Below are 20338 nucleotides of genomic sequence, written 5' to 3'. Positions count from 1 at the left end.
GATCTTAGATACTTCGACTTCATCTACGTTATTCACGTAGCTGAAGTTGCGTATCTGAGACTGATTTTCCCTCGTAGTGTAGACCAGCCCTTAGTTAAAGAACAGAACAACAGCAGTAAAGCTTAATGAGATGAGAGGCTATAAATCTCTTATCTCATTCAATGGGACCTACTCAGTAGTCCTCTGAGGTACAGCACTGTAGAAATCTTGAGAATGCATTATTTTATCTGCAGATATCTCATACTTATGCCATAATGGCTATAGAAACGATTAAGCAAACTAAGAAGAGTGTGTCAGCTACTCAGAGAGGACTGACTGCTCCCAGTAAAAAGGATTCACAGGCCAGACTTTTCTGTTTGTCAACAAAATAGAATAATATAGATGTGAACTGAGCGACACTGCAGTTATCATTTCAGGTAAAACATCATTTAAGCAACCTTCTAGACAAAGAAATCATTAATAAAGATCAGAGTAGAAAGAATTTGGTTGTTTGTGTGTGCGTGTGGGTACTGTAAAAGGAATAACATACCCTCCACCGTAATGTACACTTTGTAGAGTACTCTGTGGCAAGAACAGTCTTTGTGGAAGTCTGTATAAGGATACACTGGTTAAAATGCAATAGCTGAGCTTTGAATCTGTGTATCACTTTCTGAAAAGTTCAAACAGGCAGAACTCTGGCCTGAGACGCACTGGCATGCACAAAAAAGTAAAAGTAGTTCATAATTTGCCCCAATAGTCTGGTTACAGTAGCTGGTGTTCATTTGCCGCTCTTGGAAATAGCCTTTCAGAAGAAATTCTTTGAGGAATGACATTAAAACATAGCAGAACAGTGCATATACATAGACATGGGCAGTATGGGGGAGATTATCTGAGGCAGTGCATTAATAGCCTTTATTTTAAATGGTTTTTTTCTGTTATTATAATTTCCTATTTTATTGCAAATAAGAATGAATTATGCAAGTCAAATGGGGCAAGTCAGCTCTCCTCATCTAAACAGAATAGTAAACTCTTCATATTTCTGATACTGGGAGAATATATTATGCATACGATGCCTGGCATGTATTATGTTAAAGATGGCATTAATAATGCACCATAGGCAATCTTTAGTCAGACTCATCACTCATTTTGCCTCCTGATTTGTTATTCAAGATCAAGCTTCATTGGAAAATGTGTTTTTGAGATTGAAGTGTGTGAAATCAATACTCCAACATTACTTTAAAAAATATATAAAACAGTGTCTACAGTACAAATATGTGTCAGAAACCTCACACCATTAATGTTTAGCAATTTCAAGTACCATGACAAAGGATTGTGAGAGATTTTTCCTCCATCCTTTTTACTGAAGAATTCGTTTATAATTTTAGGTTTACTCACAAATGTTTGTCTTTTGCATGAAAAATCTCTCATAAAAACTCACTGGCAGCATTGCCGATGGCTGAGTCCTCACTTCCAGGATGCTACACATGGGGGATTTCTTCTTGAGTAATCTCAATTCTTCATTTAAGATTGCTGTAGAGTCTGCACATCCCAGCACAAGAAAATGAGTTTTCTTATGGGGGTGTGCTTCACATTAGACCAAAGGTTCTGCTAATGTAATCATATCGTGTGCTATTTTTGTGCACATATTTCTCAGAGAAAATACATTACTGTGCAACTCTTAGAATTTAAATTGTAAATTAGTTTATCTGGCTCCAACTGAATGAAAATCAATACAAATTTGGTTAATGGATTCTGACATGAGAAAGCTGGCATGACTGTAGTTAAAATGGGCTGCTCACTTGGGACATGCACTCTGGCAAACAAAAGTGTCCGAACCTTCCTACACCTGTTATTAATCCAACCTGTTTAAAGCATAAGAGAGCAGCTAAGTTACAGGAGACAACATTCAGGTTGAGAACAAATTCTGTATGAGCTTGTGCAAAACACTAGGACAGCACAATGAACTTCTTAGAAGACATGACCTGCGCTGTCACTGAGATGGTCTATGAGAACAGTGCCCCAGTGAAAGCTATTTTGGGGTGGCGACGGCTCCAAGTTCAGTACGCTTGGAAGAAAAAAAAAGGGTTTTTTTACAGGAGTGAATGTGAGTAAGTGTGTGTGCATGTGAAAGAGAGATTCATGAACCTTTATCCTGATGTATGACTGCATTTTGTTGAGCTATGTTAGGATCAAATTAATTCATGGATAAGTGAAAGTCTGGTTGGCTCTTTTTACCTGGATAGATACACTAGATATACACCTTATTATTGCTTTTAGGTAGGGTTATCCATGCTGTTATAGTCTTCCATTTAAAATGCTCTGAAATGTCTCAAAAATTCTCCCTTTAGGCTGAAGCTTTCCATATTTGAGGAAAATCCTTTGACCCTTTCTGAGTTATGGAAGAGTAAAAACAAAAAGGTTTTATTTCATAGCTCAAATGATGTCTAACTTCTTCTCCCTTCACCAATTACTCAAAACATTGCTGAACAAAAATATTTGGCCCTCGTCACATCAATATTCCTCCAGGAGGCAAGATGTATGGAAGTCCATTTGAGTGTCTGTAGTTAATAGTTGTTTTCTTGAATAAGCACCTTTTGTTCATGAAGAAATGTGATTTCATATGTCACGAGAATCCCTGGTGCCTTAAAAAAATGCCTGGACCTTGGAGAGGTGGGCACAGTGGCGTTGTTTTAGGGAAATGATATTAGCTCTAGGTTTTTTGGAAATACCTAAGAAATATTAGTAGGTGAAGATCAGATGGAAATGGCCTAATCAGGGCAACATTAAGTATGTAACACCCCAACCCCTCAACTCCTGAAAGTTCTGATTGGGGATGGAAGAGAAAGGAAATAAATTTGCCATGCCCATTTCCTGGGTAGATCTGCATAAGCATTGTTAACATAATGATACATGGTAGTCATTTTCCTCTGATGAAAGTCCAGCCAAAGTTTTTGTGTCGGATTAGTACAATTTCAGCAACAGCTTGAATAGAGACATGCTCAATCCTGAATGACCTGGATTTTACTCAAAAGATTAATCCCCCAGAGATAGTTCAGATTAACCCTTCCTGATCAGACTGTTAATGAAACCATGAGCATAATCTTAATTCTTATAACAAATTCTTTATATATTTATTCTGTGCATGAGTTTCCAACATAGAACAAATGTTGCTTTTTATGTAACTCAGATGGAGGTATAGCCTACATAGTTACTCATTCTAATCAACACAGAATCGAGGAAATGGAAAATATTAAGAGAATTTTGTATATACTATACAAATAAATTAAATGCAAGTGGAAGATGTGGTGGTTATTGCCACATTTGAATAATGTACAGAAAAACAGATTCTGAGACTGAAAATATAACATTACTTAAACTTTTCAGCAATTTCACTATGCCCTTCCCTCAGAACAGTAAAAAGGAAGGAAATGCAATTGATTCTTTCATTTACATTAGATTAATTCAGAGCAGACTGTGTCTCCGACTCTAATTCCATCTGTTTAACTTTATGTCAGCCTGTTGTCTTGAACACAAACAAACTGTTCTAGCAACGACATCCATTTTACTGTGGAATTCATGCCTGTATAATTAACTATAATCAACTTTAACACAGATGGCATTAGATGATCGAAAAGCTCTTTATGAAATTGTTCTTAAGTATGTTATTAACAGGCCTAAATAACTATTTAAATTTACCTCCCCAACCCCTTTCAGCATGAACACACAACACAGCTGAATTTCAGAACACTGAAGACAGGATTTAGCAGAACATTGTCTATAAAATTTCAGTACTTTGGATTTATTCAATTTATGAAAGAGCTTATAAATAATGATCTCCTTAGTGTGGCTAAAAAAGCATTTGCTTTTAGATCTATTCAATAATAATAATACTTTCCCAAATGACTCATCCTGAAAACTGGACATTGAAGAACTGGATGGCTCAGGGGAGTGTTACTGGCAATAATTTTTTTGCTGAAATTGGGAGTGAGTGAAAGCCATTGCTGTTTGACAGATTTTGGGGTATGCTCAGTCCACTTCTTAGTAGACAAATACACACATTTATAAACTAGCATCACAGTTTTCACACTTGAAAGTCTCAGAAGAAAGGCCAAGAATTTGAATGGACATAGAGAGTAAACTAACCTTCCAATCCCCAAAGTAGATATAAATTGCTAAAGTCTTTAACTACCTGTGAATGAAAAGCTACACACTCAGGAAAAAACTCTTCCCCTTGGGGCTTGGTTTATTAATAAAAATCTTATTCCAAAGTAACAGGCCATGCATCTAAATAGTCCCCTACCTAAATCATCTCTGTATGATTGTCTATGGCCTTCTTCTCTCTAGCTCTGACTATCCAAAACCCTAGCTCTTTTCTCTACACTGCTATTCTCATGTCCTCTCTATCAGTGTGTCTAATAAACCACATCTGTCCCAGTCAGACAGCAGTAATCTTCCTGCTGCTCCTAAGCAGGGTTCCAGCCAGGGCCGGCTCTAGGCACCAGCAAAACAAGCATGTGCCTGGGGTGGCACATTTTTAAGGGTGGCATTCGGGCCATCTTTTTTTTTTTTTTTTTTTTTTACTTCCGGTGGCAAAAGCCTGGAGCTGGCCCTGGCAGCTGCAGTGCATCTGCATGGGGCATGCCTTGGGGCTGCTGTGGTTTGCACCATGAGGGAGCAGCACTGCAGCTTGTGGCTGGGCCAGGCAGGATCTGAGTGGGGGATACTTGGGCTGGGAGCTGCCCCATGGGGTGCACGGAGCCTCCGGCAGGTGCTGCAGTGAGGCTGCCCCCCCAGTGCCACAGCTAGGGCTGGGCAAAGTGGCCTGAGCTGCCCAGGGACTGTGGCAAGGTGACCAGAAGCAGCAGCAGCAGCGGGGCCATAGAGTGAAGGTGCTGCTGTGCAGGGCCCGCGTCTCGCTTTCTGGGGCACCACTCCCTCTGGGGCTCCTCAGCCCCCTGCTGGCCTGGTCCCCCGATTCTGCCCTCCTGGGTCCCGGACGGTCCTGGAGGCGAGAGCCCTGGCTGGAGGGACCCTGGGCTGGGATGCGGCCTGGGAGCCCTGCAGCTTACCCTGACCCTGCCAGCGCTGGACCAGCTAGAGGCAAGGGGGCAATGGGTGGAGTCAGCACTGGTGTGGGGGAGCCCAGGGCTGAGGCGGCAGGGTGTGCGGGGGGGAGAGAGAGCCCAGGGCTCAGGCAGCGGAGGATTTGGGGGGGGGAAGAGAGAGCCCAGGGCTGGGGAGGCAGGGGGTGTGGGGGGGGGAAGAGATAGCCCAGGGCTGGGGCGGCAGGGGGTGCGGGTGGCGGGTAAGAGCCCAGGGATGGGGTGGGGGCGGGCAGCCAAAATTTTTTTTGCTTGGGGCGGCAAAAAACCTAGAGCTGGCCCTGGTTCCAGCAACTGCTAAGAGGCTGGGAAAACAAAAAAGGACCCTTCTCCTCTGTTCCAGTGAACTTTCCAATTCAGGAATGAAGCATATTGATGGAACTATATGAGGAAGCCTACATTGCTCCTGCCTGTGCAACAAAATACACTTGCTTTGGGGTTAAAGGATTACAAACTCCAGAGCTATTAATCTGCTACTTTGAGTGAGTGTGAAAAGATAGTTAAATACCATCTTAATTTTTTTTCAAGCCTTGTATTATTGCATAATGTACAAAATCAACTTTACATCCCTCCACAATACCAACACCAGGTTCTTTTTTATATTCAGTGCTTAGTTCAGAGTCAAGACTCATAATATAGTTGTTCATTTACCAAGCTCATGGTTTCTTTCAATGGTCAACATTCAAACTTCTGCAATTTCTCATGAACATGTAAATGGAAGTGTTATGAAAATATTAGTATAATAACTTTGGTTTTTTACTTTAAAGTGAGGCAGAAACAAAACAAAACCAGTAGAACTATACTGTATTTCCCTGTAAAAAATAATTTAATGGTCTTCAATTATTCCAGCATAGTTGTGCTTGACGTCACCCTTTCAACCAAGCACACTTTATAAACACCGCAATTCTACTTTGAGCCCCATTTATAACAATCAGAAAATGTATCACGATCAGGGGATGGCATCAGCTCACACAACTGGGAGCAACTGGGAGCTCATAAATCAAGATTAAATATCTGCAATTAACTGTACTCCAGCAAAGCGCTTTGCTGATGCATTTCTGTTGTGTACGTAATTCCATTTTATAATGTGATAAAACTGAGGGATAGAGTTTAGGATGGATTTTAAACTGGATGAGAAAAAGGTGGTTAGGCAGATGAACATATCAAGACCCCAAACTAACTTCAGATGATTTCATCTGCCTTCTAATCAACTCAACCTCATAAATAATATTTGCTTAAAGCCAGTATATCAATAGTTGACCTTCAGTTAACAAAATACAACTGATTTTTGGCATAGGAAGTGAATAATGAGCCCAGTCCATCATCAGCGAGGTTAATGAACATTGGAAATGAAGCAGGAATCACTAGGTGAACTTCTGTGGCCTCTGCTATGCAGGAGATCAGACTAGATGATCCTAATGGTCCCATCTGGCCTTAAAATCTATGACTCTTTCCCCTGTCATTCAAAGATCTCAGACAGTATAAATATTTTTTAAAAACCATATCATAACTTTAAAAAGCCTGGAAAATAGATCATAAACCAACAGAATTTGGAACATTTGACAGATAAATAGACGTTAGATAGCAGAAGCACAATAGACTATATCAAGAGGATCATTTATACATACTGTTACAGAGTATTTAAACAGCAGCTTTACAACAGGCAGAAGTAAACAACCTGCAGTTTTCATATACATGTCTGTGGGGTTAATAACTTGTCCATAAAACCTTACCAGGAAGCTGGGGATGAAATGTCAAAAGGAATAACAGAGATGCACACAGTTCAGTAAAAGCAATTCTTGTTATCACTAGGTCGGATCCATGAGCTACTCATACTATTCTTTTAAGACAAACTGGGAAGGTGATGACAACTCAAAGGGTTTTGTCATTTCAAAGGAAATAAAGCCTGGAGAGAAAATACCTGAGCAAGGAAAGACGATAGTGATACAACATATAGTCACCACAACAGATGAAAATAAGCATGTTATTATTGTCAACAGTTTCAGAAGCCAAGAATAAGATATGATGGCCATCCCATATATCATAAGCAATTCAAAGTCATATCAACAACTTCTCCTGAGCACCGTGTACCTTAGGATCTACCAGCATCCTCAATGGTACTGAGCAGAAATCAACAGTAAAACTTACATTTATTACATTTTATAAAAACAAGTTTAGTTATCATAAGGCACTATTATAGACATTACATGTGAGTAAAAAGTTATGTTATTATTACCCTAGGAAATGAAGATGAAGAATTAAGATGTTTTACAAGTGGATAGACGGCTCAGGAGCAAAGCCACATGAGAAGCGACTAAGCAAACTGGTATAAATCCCATAGGTTTTGCAGAAATACTGAAAGATCTCTACATTATAGGTTCAGGTATGCGGAGATTCTGATATGTCATTATGTCTAATTGCTAATTTAAGTGACTAGCTACTGATATCGGACCAGTTCCTGCCCTAGAGATTAACACACCAAAATGAGAATAGGTAGGAAAAAAACTGTGGCTTTCAAGTCATTGGCACATAGATTGCTGAGCATGATTTCTGTCTTGGTCTCTCAAAGTTCAAGATTGGCTCACTACATTAATTGATTAACCCTCCATCAAGGTTTCACATATTTCATTTATGAATTATACCTAGTTACTTCTGCTTTATAACCCGGCTAATAATTAAACAATGACACTGATTTTCTGAACACTTACATATACGTTTTCATGATAGCATACAAGGGTCTGACCAAAAAAACTTCATTAAAACCTTTTTCTCCCTGTCGCTAAACACATTAGATAACATTTTCAGTAGCACTTTAGTGACTTGGGAGCCTAAGTCTCATTGACAATGAACTGTGGCACCGAATGGCTAAGTACCTCACCCAAGGTCACACAGGTAGCATGCGGTAGAACTAGAAATATAACCCAGGTTGTCTGGCTCCCAGTTCCGTACTCACAATACAATACTTCTTCCTGAGAGTAATGCCTCTGCATTTCATCAAGGTGTTGTGTGCAAATCCCAAACTGGACATAGAAAGGGGAGCATTATAGTATTATACGTTCTCGCCGCTAACAAAAAAGAGCAGCCATGGAAAAAAGAATCACTGCCAATATTTACAGCTGAGACTAAACTTCACATCACAAGCAATGATATCCCAGGCAAACTGTTACTTTTTGAATACTAATAAACCATACTAAGGATATAGAAAACTTCATCAATAGTTAGGCCATGTCTACATCTAAAATTTTGCAGCGCTGGTTGTTACAGCTGTATTAGTACAGCTGTATAGGGCCAGCGCTGCAGAGTGGCCACACTTACAGCAACCAGCGCTGCAAGTGGTGTTAGATGTGGCCACACTGCAGCGCTGTTGGGCGGCTTCAAGGGGGGTTCCGGGACCGAGAGAGCAAACCGGGAAAGGAAACCAGCTTCGCCGCGGTTTGCTCTCTCGGTCCCGGAGCCAGCCAGCAAACCGCAGGGAAGGAGACCTGCTTGCTCGGGGTTCCGGGACCGAGAGAGCAAACCGGGAACGCCGCGGTTTGCTCTCTCGGTCCCGGAGCCAGCCAGCAAACCGCGGGGAAGGAGACCTGCTTGCTCGGGGTTCCGGGACCGAGAGAGCAAACCGGGAACGCCGCGGTTTGCTCTCTCGGTCCCGGAGCCAGCCAGCAAACCGCGGGGAAGGAGACCTGCTTGCTCGGGGTTCCGGGACCGAGAGAGCAAACCGCGGCGAAGCTGGTTTCCTTTCCCGGTTTGCTCTCTCGGTCCCGGAACCCCGAGCAAGCAGGTCTCCTTCCCCGCGGTTTGCTGGCTGGCTCCGGGACCGAGAGAGCAAACCGCGGCGTTCCCGGTTTGCTCTCTCGGTCCCGGAACCCCGAGCAAGCAGGTCTCCTTCCCCGCGGTTTGCTGGCTGGCTCCGGGACCGAGAGAGCAAACCGGGAAAGGAAACCAGCTTCGCCGCGGTTTGCTCTCTCGGTCCCGGAACCCCGAGCAAGCAGGTCTCCTTCCCCGCGGTTTGCTGGCTGGCTCCGGGACCGAGAGAGCAAACCGCGGCGTTCCCGGTTTGCTCTCTCGGTCCCGGAACCCCGAGCAAGCAGGTCTCCTTCCCCGCGGTTTGCTGGCTGGCTCCGGGACCGAGAGAGCAAACCGGGAAAGGAAACCAGCTTGATTACCAGAGGCTTCCTCCTTCCACGGAGGTCAAGAAAAGCGCTGGTGAGTGTCTACATTGCATTACCAGCGCTGGATCACCAGCGCTGGATCCTCTACACCCGAGACAAAACGGGAGTACGGCCAGCGCTGCAAACAGGGAGTTGCAGCGCTGGTGATGCCCTGCAGATGTGGACACTCTCAAAGTTGCAGCGCTGTAACTCCCTCACCAGCGCTGCAACTTTCTGATGTAGACAAGCCCTTAGTTTATTACAATGTGCTACTACATTTTCACTGGAAAGGTTACAAATACATAGAACACCTATGCCTGTTATATATATTTCACATTATGACAAAGATTTAATAGAAACCTGAAGGCATTCTTTTTAGTATCATAAAACAGAAAATACTTTTTACAACTTCCTGGACTCCATTCAGGATGGCTAATATAGGAATCAAATGCAACGTTATATACTACAACTGTGGCGTACTGAATGTTTATTTAACAATACATATTAGAGTTGTCCTAATTTTCTCTCTCTCTGAGGGGTGTGTGTAGGAAAAGCTGCTGAATTTGCTTCACTGTTATTAATGGAGGTCATATTCTTAGGTAACCAATCATACATCATGAATAATAAATACTGAACAGAAGTAGACACAATCAAAGCAAAGAGCTCACAACCAGGCTGAAATTTGTCTGCATAAACTATTTTGTAAAACCCTTTAAATAGTGAATACTCTATATAAATCAGAATCTGCAAACAATTTGTGAAGGGGGGGGAAATGAGCTAGTTTTGTTGGATAACTTATTGTCAACACATAATTTAACCACCACTAATGCATATGTTCAGCTAATGGTCCATTTGTGAAAGAACTAGGGGGGTGAATTAGTTGGAGGCAGTGATGTGACTTTGAACTGCAGTGTTCCTTTGCAGTGTGATTCAAAGCTCATTGAGGTCCTCAGCTTTCCACTAACTTCAGGGGCTTTGAATTAGCCACTATGCCTTAAGGCCTGAGTGAACTCCCATCCAAGTCAATGGGAGACTTTTGAGTATAATAGGATTTGGATCAGACCATTAATATGTCTATTAGTAGGCCAAAAGGAAAATTCCTCAGGAGCCTTAGCTGAATAGCCAAAGTTTGCATCTTCAAAAACAGAATGTATTTAGACCTATAAAAAGTATAAGCTAATACCAGTGCTTTTGTGTACTGGGAAACATTGGGCTCCATTAAGGCTCTTAGGCTATGTCTACCATGGTAAGTCAACCTATGTTACACAACTCCAGCTACCTGAACAACATAGCTAGAGCTGATGTACCTTACGTCAAGTTACTGCAGAGGTCAATGGGACTTACCTTACTCTTCTCGTTGGGGGTAGAGTACGGGGGTCGGCTGGAGAGCGATCTGTTGTTGATCTGGCAGGTCTTTACTAGATCCGCTAAAACATCCGCCAGTGGACCAGTCTCAGAGCGTCATCCCTGCCGTAGTGTAGACCTGCCCTTGCAACCAGAGCTGCACTGGGGGAAGGGAAAGGAAAAGGAGGTGCATTGCCTGAGTGCCAGTGGCTGGAGGCATTATGCTTGCATAGAGCAGAAGAATGGCTCCCAAGGATTTTGCTAGTATGCAGGAGTAGAGGTGGGAACACAGCTGTGACTACAACCTCTGTGACTACAACCTTCCCAGATGTGCCCCTGTTGGAGTTCACACTGCTAGCAGTACTATATTGGTGCCTGCTACCCACCTTGTTCTCACTCAGGGATTTATGGCTGTAACTCACTAACAATGCCCCCCCCAGCTGCCTTTTCATCCCCCTCACTTCCATTCCTCCATATGACTGGAGGGGTGTTAATGGGCCACTTCCCCTTAACTGGTCCCTTGAAATGTGTTAACTACTCGTTCTAAGCCATCTGTTCAAACTTGCGTTTAGCAGTGACACTCAAAAGCAGCAAAGAATCCTGTGGCACCTTATAGACTAACAGACGTTTTGGAGCATGAGCTTTCGTGGGTACGACGAAGTGGGTATTCACCCACAAAAGCTCATGCTCCAAAACGTCTGTTAGTCTATAAGGTGCCACAGGATTCTTTACTGCTTTTACAGATCCAGACTAACATGGCTACCCCTCTGCTACAGTGACACTCAAGTTTCCCAGACCTAAAGAAAAGCTATGAGTAAGCTTGAAAGTTTGTCTCTCACACCAACAGAAGTTGGTCCAATAAAAGATGTTACCTCACTCACCTTGATTCTTTATTATATGTCATTCAAATATAAAATGTATTCTTAAATTCTAGAAATAAAATGAACAAAACAAAAAAGAGAGGCATTTGGGACAGAGCTTGGTAGCATGGATATGAACATTGAAGTATGAACTTGTTCTGAAAAAAACAGTGTTATCAAACTGGGCTTAATCCACTGCCTGCGATGGTTTGCACAAAGTGCTTATGCAGCAAATCAGTTATGCTTCTATTAATGTTGATTGCATTTCAATAGTAAATATTTTCCTTAGGATTTCCAGAGTACACAAAAACACTTTCCATTATCACCAAACATGCATTAGCCTTCTGCACAAGGGCTGTAAAGGCTAAAATTAATCTGTTTCTTATTTAGAGAGCCAGACATTGTATACAAATGGTTGCTGCGCTTTGAAAAATGTAAAGCACTATGAAAGGGCTAAGTATCTATTATGCTAAAGAAGATCATATAAGATGTGCTTTTTCCAGAAGATCTGAAGTTTTCTTACAGGGTTGCAGGTTGTGTATTGTGATAGTAGTTTAAATATACACACTAATCCATGTTTGGTCAATACTCGGCCATATGCCAATAAGTAGCTGCGCATTTAAAACAGTCGTTTGGATTAATAATATTCAGTCACAGAGCATAACTGAGGAATTGTTTAAAAGAAGGAAAGCATAGTCCTGTAAACAAAGGGACTGATCCAAAGCCCAATGTAGTCAACAGAAAAACTCTTATTGATTCCAATGGAATTTTGAGCCCATCCTTCCTATAATCCCATATTATATAAATTGAATAAGTAATGGCCCACATTTACTGCACCCTTATTTCACTTCAAAATCTCAATATTTGCATAAAATATGAATGCGCTGTCCCTTTCATTTGGTTAGGTTTCTTAATGTGTGTTTTTACCCATAAAGAAAATATTTTTTTTTAAAGGTAGATGATAAACCTCCTCCAAGAGACAAAGCAGAGAGGCTGATATCTCTTGCTGTGATGGAGCTGATATTGCCAGTAGTGAAAAGCTTCAACAAAAAATGAGAAAAATGCTTAAAGCAAATAAAAAAGAAGAACAAGAAATGCTCAGTGAGGTATGAAACAGAGCCTTCTTATGTCTGAAGCACATAACTGAAGTTATTGTTAAGGCTGGGGATATGTAGATGCATTGTTTTGTCACTACTGACCTTGCCAGGGTAATTTTTATTCTGTGTAGGTGGCTGTGCAATATCCAGACCTAGAGAGCTGAACATTTTAAAGCTATAATCTGATTTTTTTAAAAGCTGATCTGATTTTGGAGGCTGCTTCATCCTTTCCAGTCAATTTGCTGATATTCAGATACCAACTTCTGTGCAATCTCACGCAGCAGAGCAATAAGCAGGTTTAACACTTCCTGTCCATAACACAGAAACCAATCTAAAAACCCATGTTTAAAACATTCTAAGTTTTCAAAAGGAACAAAAAGACTATGTCTCAGGGCAATTTTAACTCATTTTTAACATTGTGGTCTCACAAATTTCCAAATGCAACGATGATCCCTTTTTTGAGGCGTGTTTTGTTTAATGCTTTCATTAAGCCAAGGACTAGCAAGAGACAGAGTTGGGGGTTGAAGGGTGAGTTTCCAAATGGAAACACGCTCACCACTCTCCAGGCTCAACAGCTCTAGCCACCTGGGAAGTGGAGCAAACAAACCAAACCCAAAATTGCTAAATTTTCACCTTGAGCAACAATATAAGAGTCAAGAGGAAGAACAAATAAAAACCAAAAAACTAGACCACTACAGACTGCTGTCTAGAACTATCACACAGAAGATTAACCAGGAAGAAGAAGTGGATGAGGCTTTTTTTAAACAACTAACAAAATCACCCAAAGCACAGAAGTTGGCGGTGGTTGGGAACTTCAATTGCCCACACATCTGCTGGGAAAACAATACAGCAGGGCACAGATTACCCAACAAGTTCTTGGAATGTATTGGAGACAATTTTTTAGTTCAGAACGTGGAGAAAACTACTAGGGGGGAGGGCTGGTCTAGATTTGATTTTGACAAATAGTGAGGAACTGGTTGAGAATTTGAAAGTGGAAGACAGCTGAGGTGAAAGTGATCATGAAATGGTAGAGCTCAGGATTCTAATGAATGGTAGGAGGGAATACAACACAATAAAGATAATGGATTAAGAAGGCAGACTTTAGAAAGCTCAGGGAATTGGTAGGTAAGATCCCATGGGAAGCAAGTCTAAGGGTATGGCTACACTTACAGTTTTGCAGCGCTGGTAGTTACAGCTGTGTTAGTACAGCTGTGTAGGGCCAGCGCTGCAGAGTGGCCACACTTACAGCAACCAGCGCTGCAGTGTGGCCACATTTACAGCACTTGCAGCGCTGTTGGGAGTGGTGCATTGTGGGCAGCTATCCCACAGAGCACCTCGTCCCATTTTGGCGCTGTGGCTTGTGGGAAGGGGAAGGAAGTGTGCGGGTCTTTCCGCTTCCTGTTCCAACGCCCTGTGGTGCTTTGCTACACATTCCGAGCAGTTTGGTGGCATTGTGATTCTGCAGCGCGATTTTTGCGGTTTTTGTTATAAATGGAGCCTGAGCTGCTGAGGACCTTGCTGATGAATGTTGCCAGCACATCACGCATGGCAGTGGAGCTATTCCTTCAGCTGCAAAGTGAGAGTGCCAGTGACAGTGAGGAGTCAGACGATGATATTGAATCGCCTGACGGTGAAGACACTAAATTGCTTGTGGCAGTGACAGACGTGCTCAGCACCGTGGAACGGTGCATTTGGGCTCGGGAAACCAGCACTCAGTGGTGGGATCACATCGTCCTGCAATCTTGGGATGACGACAAGTGGCTGCAGAACTTTCGGATGAGAAAAGCCACTTTCATGGCACTGTGTGCTGAGCTCACCCGTACCCTGCGGCGCAGGGACACAAGATTGAGAGCTGCCCTGCCAGTGGAGAAGCGGGTGGCTATTGCAATCTGGAAGCTGGCAACTCCAGACAGCTACCGATCGGTGGCGAACCAGTTTGGAGTGGGAAAGTCCACCGTTGGAATGGTGCTGATGCAAGTTTGCACAGCCATTAATCGCACCCTGCTAAGAAGAACTGTGACTCTTGGGAACGTGCAGGACATTGTGGATGGCTTTGCAGAAATGGGTTTCCCTAACTGTGGAGGGGCAATAAATGGGACGCATATTCCTATTCTGTCACCACCCCACCTGGCATCAGAGTACGTTAATCGCAAGGGGTATTTCTCCGTGGTTCTGCAAGTGCTTGTGGATCACCGTGGGCGTTTCACTGACATTTACTCCGGATGGCCTGGAAAGGTGCACGATGCACGCATCTTTCGGAACAGTTCCCTGTTCAGGAGGCTGAGGGCCGGGACTTTTTTCCCAGACCGCAAGATCACAGTAGGGGACGTCGAAATGCCCACTGTGATCCTTGGAGACCCCGCTTACCCCTTAATGCCATGGCTCATGAAACCGTATACAGCGAAGCTTGACAGGAGCAAGGACCGGTTCAACTACAGGCTGAGCCGATGCAGAATGACTGTAGATTGTGCTTTTGGCCGTTTGAAAGCCCGCTGGAGGTGTCTTGATGGGAAGCTAGATTTGGGGGAAAGCAGCATCTCCGCTGTTATATCCGCGTGCTGTACCCTCCATAATATTTGTGAAGGGAAGGATGAAAGATTCAGTGAGGAATGGACCTCCGAGGTTCGACGCCTAGAGGATGAGTTTGCTCAGCCAGAGAGCAGGGCTAATAGGGAGGCCCAGGAAAGGGCTTCAAGGATTAGGGATGCTTTAAGGGAGCAATTTGATGCTGAGAGCCAACAGTAATGTTTGGTGCATTTGATGTGCTTTGTTGTACCTTGGGGTACAATATTTACCACTTCATGCAATAATAAAACGTATTGTAAAAGCCATAAAATCCTTTATTCAAAGTACAGTACATAAAAGGCAAGGGGGTTGGGGTGGTGGACTGTAGATTCTCAGGTTTGAATATGTCCTATTTTGATCACTATTCAATGTCTGCTGCACTTCAGGATTACTATGCTGCAGAGTAATGGGGGTGGAGTGAACAGGGTAAGAATTATAGTTATCAGGGCTGGTAGGTGATCGTACAGGTGTTGGGGCAGCTGGAGGTAATAAGAAACTAGCTGCTGGAAAAAGTTGTTTTGTGGAAATACTGGGGAACAAGAAAGAGGGCTTTGGGAGGGCTGTGGGTTACAACGGTACATATTTGTCTGCATGGCTACGAGAGACTCGAAAGACTCAGTTTGGCGAGCCAGGAGGCTTATCATCTGCTTTGTGGTTTTTTTGGCAGACAGTTCCTTTCTCCTGCTTTCTGTTTGCCTCCATTCATGTACACTCTGTCTCCATTCATACATTTTCTCTCTCCATTCCTGTGTCTTCCTACTTTCTCTGTTGTAGTGACTCAATACTGATTTGATCAATTCCTCTTTTGATTTTCTGGGATTTCGTCTCAAGTTCTGCAATCTACGTGAGGCCGGTGATCCGGCTGCATTAGTCAAGGTCACTAGAAAAAAGAGAGATAGAACCATGTAATACACAGAGGCTACATTGTTTATTATCACACAGTGAAGGACTTTTTAGACTTTTGGTGGCATCCTTCTCACATACCTCACATAACACAGAGAGGGCAGGGAAGCTAAAGTCATGGCGAGCAATGGGGTGAGTGGTTTTCCCCCGAGTTCCCCTTGGGAGTGGGAATTGACCGATGGGTCACTGGGGTTTATCTGCAATGGGTACAGGAGGTAGCTGGTGTCCTGAACAGGGGACAGTAGTGAACAGGAAGGTGGCGAGCTGCTGGGGGGGAGGGGGGGGTTGGGCTTTGGTACGCGTTCATGCCGTCCTGCTGGTGAGGGGGGGGGAACGCACCGCGGTGCTGGATGCCTGCTTGGAGGGGGGTGCATAACACCGGAGCACACCGCGGGGCTAGCTACGTGCTTGGAGGGGGTGCATAACACCGGAGCACACCGCAGGGCTAGCTACGTGCTGGGAGGGGGGTGCATAACACTGGAGCGCACCGCGGGGCTAGCTACGTGCTGGGAGGGGGGTACATAACACTGGAGCGCACCACAGGGCTTGCTACGTGCTGGGAGGGGGGTGGGGAACACCGGAGCGCACCGCGGTGCTGGATGCCTGCTGGGAGGGGGGTTCATAACACCGGAGCACACCGCGGGGCTAGCTACGTGCTGGGAGAGGGGTGGGGAACACCGGAGTGCACCGCGGTGCTGGATGCCTGCTGGGAGGGGGGTGCATAACACCGGAGCGCACCGCGTGGCTGGCTACGTGCTTGGAGGGGGGGGCTAAACAACAGAGCGCAATGGGCTGGGGAAACGCGAACCTGGCGCCCTGCACTCAAGTATCCCTAAATTCTCAACAGGGTTTCCTACTTCCAGACATATCACTGCTGCGTGTTACCTGGGAAGAGAGGGAGGGTCTTCTACAGCAATGTGGATACAACCCTGGCCCCTATGCAGCTTGCCTGTGTGCAGCCATGGTCCCCCCACCCCTCACTGCACAGTGGATCGGACGAGTTAGCCTGACCGGGACAAGGACCACGGTGGCTCTCCCGATCAACTTGAGAAAGCAAATTGCAAACGCTCTGGCTGCAACTTTTCAAGAGATTACCGAGGCAGATTACAGAGACGTGATAGAGCAAATCAATAGGCTATTCCACGTTTAGGCATGCATGCAGGCAGCCATAATCCAAACCCTCCTCTCCCAAAACATAAAAATCTGCTTACCCCGAGCACGATCCTCAGTTTCTTCCTCACCATCAACTTCCTGCTGCTGTGACTGGCTAGCCTCCTCCTGGCTTGAGAAGAGCTCCTGGCTGCATGCCTCCTGGGACTCCGGGGTGTCTCCCTCCACGCCAGTAGCCTCACTGTCGGCTTCCTCTACACCCTCCCCCACTTCTCCCTGCTCTGAACTCTCCATCGTGCTCCTCGGATTGGCAGTGGGGTCACACCCAAGTATGGCATCCAGCTCCTGGTAAAAACGGCAGGTTGTGGGGGCAACTCCTGAGCAGCGATTTCCCTCACGAGCTTTGCAGTAAGCACTCCTCAGCTCTTTTATTTTGACCCTGCACTGCAACGCGTCCCGTTCATGGCCCCTTCTCAGCAAGGACTGTGATATCTGCCCATAGGTATCATAATTTCTCCTTCTGGAGCGCAGCTGTGCTTGCACAGCCTCCTCTCCCCAAACACTTATGAGGTCCTGCAGCTCTTCATTGGTCCATGCTGGGGCTCGTTTGGTGTGTGGAGGCATGGTCGCTGATTGATTGATTAATTGCACTCCACACCTGGCTGAGCAAACAGGAAGGGGATTTTTAAAATTCCCGGGGCATTTAAAGGAGGGGTCAGGTGAGCCCAGGACAGTGGAGTTTGCATGATTACCAGAGAGGCTTCTAAGGTATGCTGGGATACCTACTTATGCCACGGAGGTCAATAAAAACGCTGGTGGGTTTCTACACTTGCTAACCAGCGCTGGATCACCAGCGCTGGATCCTCTACACCCGAGACTCGACCGGGTGTACAGCCAGCGCTGCAACCAGGGAGTTGCAGCGCTGGCCGTGCTGTGCAAGTGTGTACACATCCTAAGTTGCAGCGCTGTAACCCCCTCACCAGCGCTGCAACTCTGTAGTGTAGCCAAGGCCTAAGGGGAAAAACAGTTCAAGAGAGTTGGCAGGTTTTCAAAGACATTATAAAGGCACAAGAGAAAACTATCCCACAGCATAGGAAAGACAGGAACTATGGAAAGAGACCACCCTGGCTCACCCAGGAGATCTTCAATGATGTGAAAATCAGAAATGAGTCCTACAAAAAGTGGAAATTAGGTCATATTACAAAGGATGAATATAAACAAATAACACAAGTACATAGGGACAAAATTAAAAAGGCCAAGGCACAAAACATTAAACTAGCTAGAGACATAAAGGGTAACAAGAAATCATTGATGAAGATATTGATCAAGAACCTCAGAAGCAAGAGGAAGACCAAGAACAGGGTAGGCTCAATATTCAATGAAGGGGCAAAAACAATAACAAAAAATGTGGAAATGGCAGAAGTGTTAAATGACTTTTTTGTTTCAGTTTTCACCAAAGAGGTTAATAACGACTGTATGTCTAATATAGTGAATGCCAGTGAAAATGAGGTAGGATCAGAGACTAAAATAGGGAAAGAACAAGTTAAAAATTACTAAAACTAGTTAGATGTCTTTAAGTCAGTAGGGCCTGATGAAATACATCCTAGAATACCCAAGGACCTGACTGAGGAGACATCTGAGCCATCAGCAATTATCTTAGAAAATAATGGAAGACAGGAGAGATTCCAGAGGACTGGAAAAGGGAGAATATAGTGCCCATCTATAAGAAGGGAAATAAGGTCAACCCAGGGAATTGCAAACCAATCACCTTAACTTCAGTATCCAGAAAGATAATGGAGCAAATAATTAAGTAATCAATATGCAAACACCTGTAAAATAATAAGGTAATAAGAAACAATCAGCATGGATTTGTCAAGAACAAATCATGTCAAACCAACCTAATAGCTTCCTTTGACAGAGTAACAAGCCTTGCAGATAGGGAGGAAGTGTTAGATGTGGTAAATCTTGACTTTAGTAAGGCTTTTGATACTGTCTTGCATGACCTTCTCATAATCAAACTAGGAAAATACAACCTAGATGGAGTTACTATGAGATAGGTGCATAACTGGTTGGAAAACTGTTCACAGAAAGTAGTTATCAGTGGTCCTCAGACAAACTGGAAGGACATATCAAGTGGGCTCTCACAGGATCAGTTCTGAGACCAGTTCTGTTCAATATCTTCAACAGTGATTTAAGTAATGGCACAGGGAGTACACTTACAAAGTTTGTGAATGATATGAAGCTGGGAGGAACTGCAAGGGCTGTGGAGGTTAGACTTAAAATTCAAAATGATCTGGAGAAATGGTCTGAAGAAAATAGATGAAATTCAGTATGGACAAATGCAAAGTACTCCACTTAGGAAGGAACAATTAGTTGCACACATACAAATAGGAAATGACTGCCTAGGATGGAGTGCTGCAGAAAGGGATCTGGGGGTCATAGTGGATCACAAGCTAAACATGTGTCAACAGTACTCTAATCTAGATGTCACAAAAGCATGGACTGTTATAACAATGTCCATATAAATGAGAATTGGGTGCAAATGTTGCACCGAATGCAGATGAAAAAAAGTCATTTCTAGCCCTATAAGTTCCCTGGGTCTCTGGAATCAAACAAGGGGCCCAAAGAACCCCCAAAATGAAAGCCTAATTTCTGAAGGATGGGCACAACACCTGAATGGGGACAGACACCATTTCAGTTAAACTCTCCAGTATCCTTCCATCTTACCTATTACTAAGCATCTTTAGCTCATTTTGACCTGAGTTCCTATCTCAGCAAAGCACCACAAAAGCAAGGATACCACATACTCCAGGTCCAATAAAAACTAGATGTAGTTCTGTATGTCAACAACGTGCCAATGGTAACACAGACCAGATTATCTCATCATCTTCCTCAGCAGTCTCACATTCATGTTGAACAGGAAAGGAGACAGATTAGAACCTTTTGTAGCCTTCATAGAAGTGCCTTCTGGGTAGATGAGCAATTAGCCAACACTAGAACACTCTCTCTGACAGGAATGAATTTAACTACTCAAGAGTGATCCCATCAACTCCTTCTAAAGGTCCCATCAATTCCAGCCAAAGACTACAAAGTCACATGACCAATTAAATTAAATGGTAGTGACAGATCAAAAAGAATATGCATGGACATCTGGCCTTTTTCCATTGGAAGGAGATGATTAGCTAGCACAACAGAGCAGTCACAGAGAAGGCCAGAAAACAGATTGTCAG

At 43.9% G+C, this 20338-nt stretch overlaps 1 protein-coding gene across 21 annotated transcripts in view; it reads right to left on the bottom strand.

Annotated features, from left to right (window-relative positions):
• JAKMIP3 (Janus kinase and microtubule interacting protein 3) overlaps window positions 1-20338 on the bottom strand; it is a 197999-nt gene that overhangs the window by 143216 nt on the left and 34445 nt on the right. For 18 of the 21 annotated variants that reach the window (XM_030570013.1, XM_030569991.1, XM_030569996.1 and 15 more), the window contains exon 2: window positions 10574-10735. The exons of the other annotated variants lie outside the window; for them this stretch is intronic. The gene's annotated coding sequence lies outside the window, so the exon portion shown is untranslated. The remainder of the gene's footprint in view (window positions 1-10573; window positions 10736-20338) is intronic. 21 annotated transcript variants of the gene reach the window in all.

The sequence above is a fragment of the Gopherus evgoodei genome, chromosome 7 (genome assembly GCF_007399415.2).
Source record: "Gopherus evgoodei ecotype Sinaloan lineage chromosome 7, rGopEvg1_v1.p, whole genome shotgun sequence".
NCBI lineage: Eukaryota > Metazoa > Chordata > Testudines > Testudinidae > Gopherus > Gopherus evgoodei.
This window is presented reverse-complemented; position numbering and strand designations above follow the sequence as displayed.